This window comes from Barbus barbus (assembly GCF_936440315.1).
Source record: "Barbus barbus genome assembly, chromosome: 11".
In the NCBI taxonomy this organism is placed as follows: Eukaryota; Metazoa; Chordata; class Actinopteri; order Cypriniformes; family Cyprinidae; genus Barbus; species Barbus barbus.
Window position 1 is genome coordinate 23,622,755 of NC_136739.1, and position 12,080 is coordinate 23,634,834.

Here is a 12,080-nt window from a genome sequence, read left to right on the forward strand (position 1 = left end):
TTTTGGATTGCATCTGACATGTTTTCTCACATTACTCACTGCCTGTCTTCGTGGGTAGAAACGTATGCCCCCAAATTATTCATTAGCATGTATTTATTTCCCTAAACCCCAGTTTTAACTGATTACACTGTCTGCATGCTGCAAAGGTATTAATCTTTGGAAAACCTCTATAGTCACGTTCTATTTTAGAGCAGCTATGATGAGCTGAAAAACAAATGCAATTTGTAAGAAGTGGTGACAGAGTCTTTTAATTAAACAAAGTTTGAGTCATTATTAAATTGGGAGCAGAATGCAGGCTGCCACAAAGACTAATGGGTTACTTTCAAAGAAGTAGCACGGTACAGCAAAACAGCAAAATGATGCATTCAGTAGGTGCAATCTATCACAATTAATAGGCCTTTGTTCCATAGAGGAAATGCTTTACATTACTTCTGCAAAAACCTATGGCTCTGTTTGGTGGACAGTTATGTTTCTTATTTATAGTATGACAAACTGCCAGGTTTTTTTTTTTTTGTGATTGCTTGTGTTGAGACTTGCTGAGCCTCTTGGAAGGCTACAATTGGATATGAGTTGAAATACTTCCAAGTTCAACAAATCATTACAGAAATCCAGTAGCTGGTTGATTATTTTATAGACCGTTTTCTATTACATGAAATTTCTGATTTTATTAACATTGTGAAGATGAATAGTGAATTGAATCATTATGGCATACATCCTTTCAGAATTACATGCAGATTTAATCCACACTGTATATAAATATAAATATAAATAGAGAAATATGTATTCATTGTATATATACAACACTGTAAAAAATTTCAAGATGTTTCAACTAATTTTTATTTAGTAACTAGTTCCACAGAAATGTTACGTTCAGTCAATTTCTGACTTCAAAGTGTTATCTGAATTGTTATTTTTTAGTTGGCTCAACCTTTAGTGAACTAGTTTTACAGTCCATTCAACTAAAATGTTTGGTCAAACATTTAGAAGACTACAGCAAGTTATGTCAATTAAAATTTAACAGTTTACTCCATATGAAGTGAAGTGAAGTGACATTCAGCCAAGTATGGTGACCCATACTCGGAATTCGTGCTCTGCATTTAACCCATCCAACGTGCACACACACAGCAGTGAACACACACACACTGTGAACACACACCCGGAGCAGTGGGCAGCCATTTTATGCTGCAGCGCCCGGGGAGCAGTTGGGGGTTCAGTGCCTTGCTCAAGGGCACCTCAGTCGTGGTATTAGTCTGTTTCATTCTTATTCCTAGGTCACCATTTTAAATAATTTTGTTAAACTGTAAAAAAAAAATGTTTATGTAGTTCCCAGTGGAGAGAGAGCGCTGGACATTCACTCCCCCCACCTACAATCCCTGCCGGCCGGGGACTCGAACCCGCAACCTTCGGATTACAAGTCCAACTCTCTAACCATTAGGCCACGACTTCCCCTCATATGTTACCTCAACTAAGATTTATTATTTGAGCATCATAAGAAATTGCTGGGGAACTACATAAACATTTTTTTTTTACAGTTTAACAAAATTATTTAAAATGGTGACCTAGGAATAAGAATGAAACAGACTAATATTAGCGTAGATGCCACTGAGAAAAATAAAACACATTATATTTGCAGTAAAAACTCATTTACACATATTACCTGGAATGAAAACAATAACGTCTTGAATGTAGTTGCAGTGGAGCAGTCTAGTCATGAACCAGTGTTGCTGACTGGGTTGCATCTGAAATCTTGCAATTGTAACAATTTATAAGTTCAAAAGGGAATTGTATATAAATAATTAAATTTAATTATGATTAATTACAATTATTTATATCGGCTGACACTAATAACTGTAGCAAAATTAAATTGCCATCAACTGATCTGTTCGTCCAGCGAACATTCAGTGCAAGTTCGTATCAACTCTAAGAAAGGATATTTCCTTGGCCACAGGAAACACTTTCCTATTAATGCATTAGAGCATGTAGCGAGGGTCAAAATCGTAAAGAGACATTTAATTTGGAAGGCAGAACCAGAAACTCATGTAATTTGTGCACATAACTTTTATTAACTAAACACTAACGCAAACTAGTCTAACAAACAAACAAACAAACATACAACAATCACTCATACATGGGGAAAGGGCTAATGAGAGAAAACCAGAGAATGCAGTTATGGAAAAGTCATTTAACCACCTGAGTAAAACCATCAAAGCACCGTTTATAACGGGGTCTATAACTTGTACTAATAACCTCTGTTATGTTTAGTTAAATGCACAATACTTGCAATGCATTTGGTCGTGATGAGTGTCCGGAATGCAGTCTCAGATGAAAGTCTTAATGGTTTCAAGGATTTGGATTCCCGATCACGTTCTTCCGGGTTGAAGAGTGATGAATTCCAAAGATGTTCTCAGGTAGAAATGTTCTTTCCAGGTAGAGAGTGTAAAAGAGCAAAGAAAGAGATCTGCTGAGGAAAGTCAAGGCCGCAAGGCCTGGCACAAAACGTAGACTGTTCAGAAGAGTTCTAGCTCACATCCTCATCTTCTCAGAATCTAACAGAACCACAGACTGCAGGGGCGTCACTTACGTGAAAGCTTTATCTGCTATAGAGGTCACACCTCTGGGGAGTCAAAGAGCCTATGGTGACTTACGACTCTTTGTCTCCATGCATGATAATTTGCATATGAACCGGATCGGACATTGATATACAAACTATTAAAGATTCTTAGAACACTTATATGTTGCATATGTATCGACATAATATACACTCTCAATTAGATCATCCGAAGACGAATTGATAGAGACCAAACATGATATACATGAGGTAATATTAACTAGTGTTCTATCATAATCATGCATAAAACAGGATACAATACGCAAAAACATATACAGGAACAGTAATAATATACACAATTACCTGAAGATATTTGTGTTCATTCAAAGAAAGGTTTTTCTATGAATTAATTACAGAAGAGTCCATGTCTCTTTCCTAAGGGGAAAAGAAGCGAGTTCCTGCATTCCTTTGAGCAATAAAACAAGTGTTTATTAGATGGTTTGCCATGGAACCAGAGGCCTATTCTGCCTTCTTAGGTGTTAGATGCATTCCGGGGGGAAGGGTCCACAGACCCTCATAGTTGGCCTTTTGGTTAGGTGAGGGGGCATAAGAGATTATTTGTTAAATATAACAAATAGTTGTGTGTCTGATTGGTCCAAATGTTACACAATGATGACAAAGCACCTATGAAACCTTTGGCCACACCCTAATGGAGAAAGAATAGTACATTTTAAGTTCAAAAAATGAAATTATGCCTTTTAAATCATTTTCAATGTATCAATATCAGTTAATTAAATTTGTGATTAAACAGAAGTTGCAACCTTTTTTTGGCACAAATCCACAATCCGTTGCACAACAGGGAGCATTGATGCTGACTGGATTTGTAATAGAACAAGTACATTTCATATTATAGGGCTAAGTTACCTTAAATAGCATACAAATAATATCAAAATGTAATGGTCCTGCCAGTGGTGACGTTTTACAAATTGATTGTACCAGTGTTTACTGAGCCAAGGTCTTCCCGAGTGCAAGGACTCTTGTGCACGATTCACTACCTAGGGAACTGACTGAGACGCTTTGAACGGCCTTGTGAAACGATTCAGTTGTTCATTCTCGTTCGGGAACGACGAACTCTTCTTCCGAAGCGCCTTTCACGAGACCAGAAACGCTGTGTAAGGTTAATCCGCCCCGTTTGAAAAAGCGTCTTTTACTTCATAGGACAATTGCAAAAGTTTACACACGTATATACCCATTCAACATGCCCATGTTAACATCAAATAAGCTTTACTGTGGTTTACATTAAGTTACGCCTTTCATAGATATCGGTTAAGAATTAGTCGTATTAAGCATAACGGCGTATAAAAGAGAGAAAGACCGCGTGATGTCTTCTTATCTTTTCACGTCACAGAAACACAAAAATATCATACAACACACCAAAATTAGCTAAAATTCATTATAGTAACAAAGCTTTTGACATTAATTGTTTTATGAATTAAACAAGGTGAAAGACCACATTCCCTTCACTTAAATTTCCCTCAGACATATCATACAACGCTTATTCAATGTTTTTATATATGTTGTACGTTTGTGTATAAACATACGTTTTAAATAAAACATTTACACCTTTTTAATGTACGTTTTGATAAATTCAGTCTAAAGTTAAGTACAAATATTTAACTATTCAGTGCCACTTGACTTAACTACCTGACACCTTAACTTGACATACACTTAAATATCCACTTTTCTTCGGATATACAACTCATAAAACACTTTCTAAATGTCCACTCAAAAAAATTGAATATGTTGCATGATTTTTCTTAAAAATTTAGTCTAAAAAATAAAATTTATTTAGTGGGACTTACCTGATGTGTGAACTTGACAAGATGGCGGTGCTGTTTCTCCTGCGAAGTCACTGCAGAATGACCCCAGTGTTGGCTGGATTTGTTTTTATTAGTTCAGTCAACATTTAGCATTCTTATTGTTAAGTGGATTTTAAAGTAACCATTCATTTTATGTTTTTAATATATATTTGTGCAGAATTAATATAATATGTCTCAACTAAGCCCAAGCAATAAAATGTGTTCAACTTAAATATTTGTGCCCTTACAACATTTTGTTAATGGATTTTTTACAGTATACCATTTCTACCATTTCTAGAACTATTTCTTATTCTTATTCTCACAAGAACAAAAATACAGTAAAAACAGTAATTTTGTGAAATATGATTTTCTATTTTAATATACAGTATTTTTTCAGCAGCCCCTACTCCAGTCTTAAATGTCACATGATCCTTCAGAAATGTTTGTAATATGCTGATTTGGTGCTGAAGAAACATTTCTTATGATCAATGTTTAAAACCGTTGTTCTGCCTATAATGTTAGAAACTTGTTCTTGTCCAGAATTCTTAGATGAAACTAGAATAGAATAGAATAGAATAGAATAGAATGGAATATAATTTAAAACAATAGTATTTATTTTTAAATAGTGTTTGTTTATAGAATAGTGTTTTTGTAAGTGTAAAGTCTTTACTGTTACTTTTTGATCAGTGCATTTCTGCTCGATAAAAGTATTAATTTCTATTAAAAATAAATAAATCTAATCTTACTGACCCCAAACTTTTAAATAGTTGATGTATACTGTGTGTTTGTTTATATGCATTAGTGTATGTACAGCCGCACACATACATATACTGTATATGCCCAACATATGCCACGTGCCGCCAGCGTTTTGGATCAGTTCTACAAATTTTTCAAGCTATATCACACCTTTATAAAGGAAAGACCATCTCAGAGCCAGAATGATCCAGGGCCGATTAGATATGCATGCAGGTGGGCGAATGATCTCGCAGACCCTTGAGTTGGTGTATACGTGGGTGGTGAGTGGAATTTCACTTAGAATTCCATGTTTCCCTCTTCCTTGCTGAATATGAACTAGTCAAGCAATAATATAAGATCATTACCTTATTTCCTTCGCAAATGCACAGCATATCTTACTTACCATGCATATCGAGTTGATTATAAGGTATAAAATGTAAAGTAATCACAACCTCAATGTGAATGTGAAAGGAAACAAGGTGAGGAGATGAAAGAGTCTCAGTGTGATTGTTATCTTTGTAATAAGCAAAGCAGACTGGGGTTTGCACGTATAGTCTTTATGATAAGACAGCTATCCCTTGCAAGCACACAAAACGCTGCTTTACTTTCAAATACTGGCAGTCTGTGTTTTTATTATGCATATGGCACAATGCCATGCAGGTCACCCACAGAGATCTAAAAGAATTGTATATATTATTATGCAGCATGAGAATGTCATCCGAGAACATAGTCCGATTCAGCATAGAGAATAATTTTGGAATATATTACTGTCCCTTCAGCCCACATGCATTACAACTCAAAAGTTTGGACACACTTCTAAATCTTTATTTTTATTATTTTGCAGAATTTAAAATAAGAAGTAATCAAAACTATGAAATGGCACAGTTAGGTATAGCGACCAAAAAATGTTTAAGGTCAAAAATTTAAGGTCACCATCCATTGTTTAGACTGCAGCTCTGCAAACTCTGGTTATTTTCTCAACCAACTTTGTGGTAGTTTCTGGGATGCTTTTTAAACAGTATCCCATGTGTGCTGGACACTTATTGGCTGTATCTAGTTTCCTGTCAGGTCTTAAACTGTTTTAAAATGGGATTTTTAAATATCTATTGTTGTTGCTGTTGCTGTTGTTATATTATTTACTTTACTAAATATATGCGTGACTTCTTTGCAATAATACTTATATAATAGTTTATAAAAGTCTAACATTATTTAATTTGATTATGCCGTGTTTAAAAATATTGATAAACTATTTTTTGCTTGTTTTTCACAAACTAACGATTTAAAATTGTATTATCTGTATATGATATGTGTACAATTTTATTTATCTGCACTTATCCAAATAATAAAAGCAGTCAAATGTCAAAAGTTTCAGATGTAAGGACAAAAATAAGTATTAAATATGTAATCTAACTTACAATCTGCAAAGGAATGGAAAATATGTGCAAATGCTCCATTTAATGTTATGGAACTTTATATGAGAACTTTAATTTCTATTTTTGGAATCAACACCACAAAATTAGTAAGAATTCAGTATTGGATTTCATTCAGCAAATATTACACCGGGTTGAGTCAAAAACCTGAAGATTTTTAAGATGTATGGGATAGCCACATACAGTACATACATTTTTTTTTAATTATAATTATTTGCTTATCTCTTATCAGGTATACTTAAATACCAAAATGACAGCTTTTCTTATCCATGTTTTGAACTTACATGAAACCAAATAATTCCATTTCCATGTGATGCATGTGGTAGCTGGCCAATGTTTGATACAAACTGCATAAGATCTTTGGTCTCTATCAGCACTATCTTCCTCCCAGCAAAAGCGACATAAATTAGGGCATTTGCCAAGGTTAACCTGTATAACACGCTATCTGTTGATGTCCCCGTAAATTTACTTTGGTCTTGCAGTAAGGGAAATGGTTTATGATTTCAGCCATCTGGCACGGTAAAATCAAGCACCCTGTAGCATTTGTTGGGGGACAGGCCTTATCGTTACAGCGAGGTGTGCAGGGGAAATAAACTCAGCAGAGACAGATGATCAGCAGATCGATAGGAGCGGCGGCTGGTTGAAAGATGCAGCATCATTATTAGGAAAAAAAAAAATCCAATGGTCGCCTTGCATCAAAGTCACATCTGTTATTAGACCGTGAAGCAGTAATTGAAGAGCATGATGACTGAAGAAATGAAAGCAATTTTTTCTGACAGGATGCAATCTTGCCACCTTCTCCTGGTACAATCTTTAATGGGATGTGACCACTCATGGAAGTGCAAGCTGCTGTTTAGAGGACTGTGTGTCACCTTAAGACCTGTGCCGGTCTGTGATCAAACAGTTTAAGTGGACATTACACCCAGAAACAATCATTGATATCTCTCACCCTGGACAGGTAAAGATTAATATTGACTGCAGTGATGACCTATGCAAGCAATCTTTGAATGTCAAATACGCTTCTGACTGCTCAGGGTAGGATGTCATTTATACACACCTGGCCTCACTACTGAAAGCAAATATCTTGTTGGAGGCTCACTGAGGCCTAAATGACACTAGTATTTGTTTCTGGTTTATGGAGGAGGAATGTCCTGGTGAAAAATATATTTGTGCTTGTACTCATCATTAAGTGTACATATGAAAGGGTTTAAGTATGCAGTAGACAACTGGTCTGTTTTAAAAACCTAGCGTGCTGTCTATGGAGACAGTATTTTAGGGTACAAGTTATAGGTGTACAAATGCATTGCTGCATAATATATAAAATTTTTTTTTTTTTTTTTATATAAATATTTGTTTGTTTATATGTTCACCAAGGCTGCATTTATTTGGTCAAAAATAAGTTAAAAACAGTAAGAGTGTGAAATATTATTAGAATTTAAAATAACTGTTTTCTGTGTTAATACATTTAAAAATGACAAAGCAGAATTTTCAGCAGCCAATTACTTTAGTTTTCATTGTCACATGATCCATCAAATCATTCTGATATTCTAATTTAGTGTTTAAGAAACATTTCTTATGTTTATTAGTGTTGAAAATAGTTGTGCTGTTTATTTACTTTTTAATTTGACTATTAAGTTTGTAGTATTTACCGTATTGACCTGAATGTTGTTTTAATTTTAGTCTTATTGATCAAAACACAGTAGAACAGATGTTGCTTTCAATTCCAGATGACAAATCTTGTGGAGTTGATCATCTAGATGGCAAATTGATAAAAACAGTAGCTGTCTATAGATTATACAGCAGCTTTTGATGTTATTGATCATGATAGTCTTATTGCTAAACTAAAATGGTATGGTTTTTCACTCACAGCTCTTGATTTGATTGGAAGTTATCTTTCTAATAGAAAACAGAGTGTTTCATAATGGCTCTTTCTCGGAGGCTAAAAACATCTATCGTGGTGTACCACAAGGTAGTTGTTTAGGTCCATTATGGTTTTCCATTTTTATAAATGATTTACCATGTGTTGTTGATAAGGCAAATATAGTTATGTATGTTGATGATTCTACAATGTTTTCCGCGCCACATACATTAACTGAGCTACATTAACTTGAATTAATACATTTATTTAAAATTTAGATAAAAACTAAATGTATTGTTTTTGGTAACAAAAATAGTATGACTAAGGCTGCTGATTTGAATGTATTTATTAATGGGGTGCCAATGGAACAAGTAACACATGTTAAGTTGCTGGGTGTGATGCTTGACAATACGTTGTCCTGGTCCAAACATATAGATTATATAGTAAGTACTATGGGAAAAGGTAAAGCGGTGGCCAGGGAATTTATCCCATCTTCACTTTTAAAAGATGAGGTACAGTTATTAGTTTTATCGCATCATACCCTATGGTATGGTCAAGTGCTTCTGAGAAACACCCAAAAAACTTCAGATGGTTCAGAACAGAGCAACCAGGCTAGTGCTTCATTATCAGTTTCGGGCCAATGTTAGTGATATGCATAGAAAGTTATCGTGGCTGCCGGTGAAGGTTAAATTACATTTACGATTGTTGGTATATTTTTATAAGGTATGCAAGTATCATACTCCTTGTTTTTTTCTTTGAAAAGCTTGTTTATGTGAGACTTAGACATGATTATAAAACACGTAAAATGAGTAAGGATAAACTTTTTTTACCGTGTCCACAAACAAATTTGATGAAAAAGACTGTACTTTATTGAGGTTCTGTTGCTTGGAATATGGTTCCCATAAATATAAGAAAAAGTAACTGTACATATGTATTTCGAAGAAAATGTGAAGATATGCGTATAAATATGTAGATGTATATTTTAAATGCTGCTTCTGCTTTTTTAATCTATTTGTACAATTGTCTGCTTTGGATTGAATTGTGGACCCCAGGAAGACTAGCTACCACTCTGTGGAAGCTAATGGGGATCCAAATAAACAATAAAACACATTTGTTCTTAAATTATTTTCATATTGCATATTTTTCCTATTTTAATTTTTGTTTTGAAAGTATCGTAAATACTGGTAAAATGTACCAACAATAACATTTAAAAATATACACTTTATATGCCATAAAAATAACAGGTAGACCATCTGAAATATATAACATTTAGGCTCTCCATCTCATAGTAGCCTAGCAAACTTTTATTAACAGTAGAAGTGGAATCTCATTGTAGTCTTCAAATCTGGGTTCTGTCTTATGTTTTAAAATCACTTACAGAGGAAGTTTATTCCCATCAGGCTAACATGACAGTCAGGACTCAGGCAAGATTTTCTTTTTCTTTTGTTTTCACTCGCGATCTTTACAACACACATTACATTACATATTTCATGGCACACTCGTTTTATGCGTGTTTAGCGCCACCTATTGTTGTGGGCAGGGGCGGACTGGGGCCAAAAAATGGCCCTGGACTTTTTGGTACAGAGCAGCCCACCAAACCCGGTCCGCAACACACCGCACCACACCATAAATGACTGGCATACTTCTTTACATTCTAATTTGTCTTTCCTGGTGAATTTTTACGATTGACAGTTTAATATCACTAAAGTTAAATACCTATATTATCAGTCCATATGACACAATGCTCTGGTATCGTCTAATGCAGGCTGTTTTTATGGGCCTTTCTATTGGTCATATACAGTATGTGTCCTTTTGCAGGAGCTTGACATCTATCATTTTAAAGAATAGAGCTCCAATTGTGGAAAAGAGTATACAAATTATTTTGATAATAAAAAATACAGTAAACAGTACTGTGAAATACAATGTTACCATTTAAAATAGCGAATATATAGTAAAATACTTTATTTCTGTGATCAAAGCTGAATTTTCAGCATCATTACTCCAGTCTTCAGTGTCACATGATCCTTCAGAAATCATTCTAATATGCTGATTTGCTGCTCAAACACATTTCTGATTATTATCAATGTTGAAAACTGTTGTGCTGCTTCATATTTTTGTTGAAAATGTGATACCATTCAGTCTTGGGTAAGATAAAAAAACAAGGTTGCATTAAATTGATTTAAGTGACAGTAAATATATTTACACTTATTACGAAGTACTTGTATTTCAAATTAAGCAGCATTAAAATTATTTCTGAATGGACACTGAAGACTGGAGTAATGATGCTGAAATTTCAGCTTTGATCATAGAAATAAATTACATTTTAAAATATCCTAAATAAACCACTATTTTAAGTGTAATATTTCATAATGTTATTATTTTTACTGTATTTTTGATAAAATAAATTCAATATTCTTTGAAATAAATAAATAAATGAATAAAAAGCCTTAATTATTTAAACATTTTAACCACCTATATAAAATAATGAATGTGAATTAATACGCTAATTATATTTTTATTAGGCCTATAATATAAATCACTTTCCAAATGCACAGCACTCGAAAGCAAAAGTCTTCTGATTTACAATGTTCTAGGGTAAGATTGAGAATGATTTTTGTAGATTTTAAAACATTTTCTTAGACACGTGAAATCACGGAAGAAAGCCTATGGATATATACATTAACTCTTATCTCGTATCTGCTGAAAACTGCTATGTTATGTAGGCTACATTGTGACGAATAACGTAAATGGAATTACAATTTAAGAAATTTAAAAAGGACAGTAGTAGTTTGCATTCCTGAAAATTGTCTTTCGTTTAACTTTTTTTTTTTTTTCGTAAACGGTTGGTAAATATTGCTGAATTGTTTCGTCATGTTTAGCTGCTCACATCAGCTTGGATTCAAGTGGCACGCAGCTCAGCGTCTGTGAACAGTAAATCCCACCTTCTACACTTTGATTGGCTGTTTCAAACATTTTGACATTGACGAGCGCTTTTGAGCTGCTGCACTGAGCCTGAACACGCTATATTAGTTAGAATTTTTGAATCAAGTGGGCCGCACGGGCCCAGATGGCCAGTCCGCCACTGGTTGTGGGACTATTATTGACATGACAAAGTCTAGACCCTGAATATAAGACGACCGTTTTTTCAGATGTATTTCCAAGAAAAAAACATTGTCTTATATTCGGGGTCAATACGGTATTTATTTAATAGTTTTTTTATCCCTGTGGAATATGTAAGGATTTTCTGATATATATATATGTATATATATATATATGTATATATATATATATATATATATATATATATATATATAATTTATGTATTTCCTCTTTGAACTATAGTTACTACAATTATTATTACATTGTAAAATCTTAATAACTTGTTGGAATATCCATCAACACTAAAAAAAGCTTTTAAAATCTTTGTAATGTTATTTTTAAGTGAGTACAAAGTGAGTACAGTTTTATTGTAGCAATCACATAGCAGTATGTGATATTTTGGCTGAAACTGTGATTTTGTTGAATAATTTCTTTCATCCAATTCATTCAAGGCCATTTGATTCATTCAATCCCTCTGTACTTTAACAAATACAAATGTGTTTCATTTTACGGTTGCATGGCTACGACTGTCTCCGGCTCTCCTGTATTCC

General features: G+C 34.0%; 1 protein-coding gene across 1 annotated transcript in view; it reads left to right on the plus strand.

Moving 5' to 3' along the window:
- The window catches only part of LOC306876901 (low-density lipoprotein receptor-related protein 1B-like), a gene marked incomplete at its 5' end in the record, with an annotated part of 297,950 nt that overhangs the window by 204,424 nt on the left and 81,446 nt on the right, over window positions 1–12,080 (plus strand). The window lies entirely within an intron of this gene.